Source organism: Pollicipes pollicipes, unplaced genomic scaffold (genome assembly GCF_011947565.3).
Source record: "Pollicipes pollicipes isolate AB1234 unplaced genomic scaffold, Ppol_2.1 Scaffold_7261;HRSCAF=8764_pilon_pilon_pilon, whole genome shotgun sequence".
In the NCBI taxonomy this organism is placed as follows: domain Eukaryota; kingdom Metazoa; phylum Arthropoda; class Thecostraca; order Pollicipedomorpha; family Pollicipedidae; genus Pollicipes; species Pollicipes pollicipes.
The window spans coordinates 7985699-7991803 of record NW_023597054.1 but is presented as its reverse complement, the minus strand read 5'-3'; positions in this window follow the sequence as shown (position 1 = coordinate 7991803).

The following is a 6105-nucleotide window of genomic DNA, read 5'->3' as shown; positions in this document are numbered from 1 at the left end:
GAGTGGATTTAAGCAGAGAAGGTGTTCTGTGTAGATCCACTCATGACGTGATATACACAGAAGCGCCATTCTGTGTAATTCCACTCGTGAGTGGATTTAAGCAGAGAAGGTATTCTGTGTAGATTCACTCATGAAGTGATATACACAGAAGCGCCATCCTGTGTAATTCCACTCGCGAGTGGATTTAAGCAGAGAAGGTGTCTGTGTAGATCCACTCATGACGTGATATACACAGAAGCCCCATTCTGTGCAATGCCACCCGCGAGTGGATTTAAGCAGAGAAGGTGTTCTGTGTAGATGCATTCATGATGGATACACACACCTGTGAATTACATCGCGATGTGATCTGCGCAGGCGACAGAGCGTGTTCAACGCAGCGAACTGGCGAACTGATCTATGACTTACCGAATAAGGGAAAGGTGCGATTTCAGCAATCAATCAAACGCACAAAAGCTGAAAATATGCATTTGCCCATGCATAGCTTATTTTTGCATCACTGAAGCTACATATCTGCGTACTTTATTGAGAACATACCGTCCAGAGATGCGAATGTGTACACACACACACATATATATATATATATATATATATATATATATATATATATATATATATATATAGTATGCGTGCGTTTGTGCGTGTACATGTGTATGTACCAGGAAAGGTAGATGCTGAACTTGTCATATTGCTTACAAGGCACGCCATGCAGCATCGCATGCTTGTCACCCGGTGGTTTGCAGTGTGCGGCTTTTATCCAGTCTTGGTAACGGTTGACGGGTAAGGGGTGCGGAGGGCTCCCAAATAAGGGAGCTCCTTGATAAATAAGGAGGGCTCCTTGATAATGAAACGCCCCCCCCCCCCCATCCCCCATACACTCAAATTCGTCGGCTTTGGCCGATAGATCTCGACCGGCATGCTTTTGTGCGTGTTTTATGCATTTCTAACTTTCTTCATTGGGGCCAAAAGCCATGAAACGTACTGGCAAGCAATTTGCGGTCTGTATTTTATTGCAGGCAATAATTAACAGTAGGGAGGTGATGTTAGATGACATACAAAATAACGCATCAGTGTTATTCCTTTTAAATTGCTAAGCTGGTTCTATCCAAAGGGATAGACCTCAGAGCTTTGCCAAGTTTTTGTTCTGAGCTCTACAGAGACATTCGTGACCCCGTGCACTTTGAGTGTAGATGGAAATGGGGTCAGCAATTTTTTCACCTAGGCTAACTTATGTTCGTCTGGGGATGTTAAACGTTCTGTTAGAATTTATTAGTGATGCAACTTATGTAACAGTGGTTAGGATACGCACCTCAAGTCTTAGAAGCCTAATCTAATGCTATGATGACATCTCCTCATGCAGTAATGCATCCTCGCTCAGAGTTTCAATGCGGCAAGTGTATCCTCGATTTCAGAGGTCAAGTCAGGTCACTTCCGATGAACCTAAGGTCTTGTAATTAGCATCTGTAATAGTACCGAGCATTCAAAAGGCAATGGTAAGAAATGGCCGACCCTACCCATAATATTTTCGAATGGGAGTACTTGAAGTCATCTTTGGAAAAACAGACTTAATTTAAGTAGCGCTCCCCTGGGCTGGAAAATCGCAATGATTGAGCGTTGAATAACGGGGTAGGTAAAATGGAGAAATGCATGGAAGACTTCGTTAAGTCCTCACTAAAAAACAAAAAAAAAACAAATTGGAACCGAAATCGGTAAACCCAAACTTGGGCCGTACCTACCTATGCCTATGCAACCTACATTCTGAATACAATTCGGTACCTTCACTGAACCTAGTACTGTGAAGTAACCCAACTGAAGCTACCCAACTGATTCACACGCGGTACCAATATGGGTGTGTTTTACATCCAGACCAGTCTTTCGCCTGTAAATTTGAAGTCGGGACTACTTAACTTGGGGCTAGCTGAAAACCACGAAGTTCACTTTTGCGCAACGCTATGGGAAACGTTTTTTAGGTTTCGGACACTTGCAGACGTCTGTGCCGAAAGAACCTCACGGTTAAAGACAGACATTGGCGGTACCTAATGAGGGTACCGCCAATAATGAAATGCGAAAAATATTCTCTTCGCTCTTCTATTTTCTACCTTCGGCTCTTCACAAATACGTCTTCCGTGAAATCGTTAGCATTTTCGTACGCACATCAGCTTTGCCTGTTTTGTCAGACACACGAAAAAGTTGTGTGCATGCAGCTGTCGTCCAACCTCGGTACCCATAATCTTTTAGCTACGCTACAGTACGCGTGCAGATCTTGTCACTCAACCGAAAATGCCCTGGACGATGCCGTTGAGTGAGCTGTACTCGGATTGGGGTTACTCGGATAAGATTGGGGTATTGGGGTTACTCGGATAAGATTGGGGTATTGGGGTACTCGGATAAGATTGGGGTATTGGGGTACTCGGATAAGATTGGGGTATTGGGGTACTTGGATAAGCACGTCGTGGCCGTCAGGTTCGTAAACTTCAGCTGTGCCTTTAATTGTATCGACCATGGCGTAGTTCTGATAAAGCTGCAATGATATTGTATTGATCCGAATTGGCTTAGGAGTTACCTTGCCGGTCAAAGGTGGATGGTGAGAAGCGGAATCTTTCTCTTCTGTCGATTTACGGTGTCCCTCAGTGATCCTTGGTTGACCCCACCCCCTTCAGTATTTTTACGAATGAATCTCAATCTTACCTCCTTCACGAATATCTAGTATTCTGTGCCGACCACACCCAACTGCTAGACTCTACACATCCAGACCAACCATGCGTTTTGAAATCATGACAGGAGGAAACCATTCAAGTGGTTAATTCCTACTTCACATCTAACTCTCTTGAAATGAAGCCAACCAAAAGAGCTCTTCTTCCCGGCACTCCACAATCCTGGAAGGAAACCTTATATTTTCACCCGGGCAGTGCGTGACACCAATTGAGCCCTTTGTCGCCCATGAAGGTGCTGGGGGTCCTATTGCAGGTACCTTTTCTTGGGAGATGCTCGCATCCTATGTCAAAATGCGCAGCCCCATCCTTTTCCGCTTGCATAAAATCCTCCACAACCAACCATATTGGCTGTTTGTGACGAATCGCAATGAACAAACTCCACCACAATCCAATCACAATCAACAGATTCGTCATCCGAGGCTCGTAAATCTATCATCCAGTCCCATGTTCTCATCTTCCGTACTGCCTCTCGGTCTGGGGTGTGGCTGCAGCGCGTCACCTAAATAGAGTGCAAGGGATGATTACCCGTGGGGCCAAGATCGTCACCGGTGCTCTTCAGCAAGATCCAATGGCGGCGACTGTTCAAGCGCTGGGCTGGCGCGGTGACCTAGTCATCCCCCGTGGCATCCTCGCTGTGTTCAGGGCCCTTAATGACTCGTGGGTTCTGTTGGAGATTCGGTCCTTGTTCCACCACGCGTACAACTTTACGCCAGCGTGTCACCCGCGCGGCAACGATGGGCGCCATGGGTCTGCCAGCCCTCATCTACCGACAGCACGTAGGTCTTCTAGTATTTACGCGGCCTCATTCCGCTGCCGCCGACCACCACCACCTCTTACACTAACAATGTGCTTTGCGTCGGTCTGGGCGATGTAGATTGCCCTGTTGTGTAATCATTGCTTGTTTGCCGCTTCGTGACATATTCTGACGGCTTAAATTTTGATACATAATTTATTATTGGCCAAGCTGCTAGAACGAAGGAACGATTGATAACGTGCGAATCTAGTCGCGCCGTTTTTTTTATATTGCACCCATACTACTGTTGCAATTGTACCGAGTCAAACAACCCAGCTGTCGGAATAATTTGTGATTGGAATGAGCGTGAACATGACCCAGCCACGCATTCGCAATGAGAGGTGTCATTGGAGCTGCCAGAGGTCTTACGCAAACCGATGAAACTCACAAGACATTTGTTGGGCTTCATCAGACGTATTTGTGGATACGTGGGATTTTCACAACACGCTATAGTCACTTCAGCAGAGTTGGTCAGCTTTAAATGTATTTAAGTATTAAGGTCAATGACCTCTCCGGGATAACCACAGTCTTGGAAGGTACACTACATACAGTTCTGGGCAGGCAGCCGTATGGGCTTATCACACATGCATGCCATGGGAAGTAGCAACCATGTCACAACAGCGCAGGTATTTTACCGCATTGGAGCGGCCAGACATGCCACGCTGTCAGGAAGACTTTCTCACATGCCAATAAACCCCGTACACTAACAAAGGTACACCCTGAGTGCTGAGATGCATGGAAATCTACCACTAGGTACAATCATCAACGTTCTTCTTGACTACATTCAAAGCGTGCCAGCACAACCAGTGTCAAAAAACATCATCAATGGCAACCATGGTTGAAAAGCGTTGAACGCACTAAGCAATTATATGACAGCACCACGACATATTGATTAAGTAGCCAAAGCAATGCTCTCAAGTTGGTATTTTTAAAAGCACATTCTCCTTAGCGGTCACTGGTTAACCTAGGGATAGTTTAGTTAAACAAGTAGGGATATCGGGCATGTTCTCTACAATAGAGCAAGCCTCAGAGCTCTACAGGTATCCGGGAAAAGTCAAGGCATTTCCGATGAACGAAGTTATGCCCAATTCGTAGAACACCGTGATCACGCGGTGCATGATGATGACGAGTTTAAAGCCGAGTACGTGGATGGTGTAATCCAGTGCTCCCATCATCCACCACTGTTGTTCAGTATTCTGAAGAAAAAAGAACGAGTTAATAAAAACATACATTAAGACATGGTGCGAACTGAGGAGAAACATTAGGAACTAGTTTTACGCCGTCCCATGTGTTATTGATCAATAAACGGTAGTCACGACCGGAAACGCACCGCATATGAGCTTGTCACATTTGCCGACTCACTTCTGTTCGAGACGTGGTTTTACTAACAACTGTCAATGGAAGGTCGTATCAATTCACAACAGGCAAACTTAACGTATTTCTTTGCTGATCCCACGACTGTGGTGACGCTGCCTTTAGGACGACCGCGATTTTTCGTTACTCGCGGAGGCATCATAAGGTGGTGCAGAGGAGCGCCTACATCTCGCCGGGTCAACTGAGGAACACCACTGGTAGACGGACCAGCAAAAGGAGCACGCCCGACGGTCAGATCATCAAGGGTACCATGTCAGATCATCAGGGGTACCAGGCCAGATCATCAGGGGTACCAGGTCACATCATCAGGGGTACCAGGTCACATCATCAGGGGTACCAGGTCACATCATCAGGGGTACCAGGTCACATCATGGTACCAGGTCAATCATATCAGGGGTACCAGGTCACATCATCAGGGGTACCAGGTCACATCATCAGGGGTACCAGGTCACATCATCAGGGGTTTGACATCAGATCTGGTACCCACCTCCTGGTGGTCTGACCTGATAATTCTGACCCCAGTAGTCTGATCTGGTGACCCCACACACTGATGGTCTGATCATCAGGAGCACCAGGTCAGACCACCAGGTACAAGGCATCAAGCCGAACAAACAGGGAGCATGGGTATGAGGTCAGACCAGCTGGCAGCCGCGGTGCCAGGTCAGACCATCAGTGACAGGGGTACCTTATCAGGTGGCAGGAATACCCGGTGAGATCATCAGGGGCAGAGGTATCAAGTCCTTCTACCATGTGGCACAAGTACCACATCAGATCACCATGAGACCGCAGTATTATTCTACCAGGACCACTGGTACCAATTCACACTGTCATGCGGTAGTACCAGGTAAGGCCAACAGGAGGACGTAGCATCAGGGCAGACCACCAGGGGCAGGAGTGCCAGGTCTGGCCACCAGGGGCCAGAGTACCAGGAGGTAGGAGTACCATGGCAGACTCTCAAGGGTGGTAATATCAGGTCAGCAACCCCTGACCTGAAACTGCTGCCATCTGATGCATCAAAGGGGCCTCTTGAATAGAGTGCTTCCCAACCCAGTACAGGGCTTCCTAGCTTGTAGCACAGCCTCCCAAGCCAGCAAAGGACTCACTATAACACAACATTGGGCTTTCTGATCTAGAACACCAGGAGCCAGGGTGCCAGATGGCAGGAGTACTACATCAGACTATCAAGGGCAGAGGTCAGGGCCAGACCATCAGTGCTATATGAAAAAG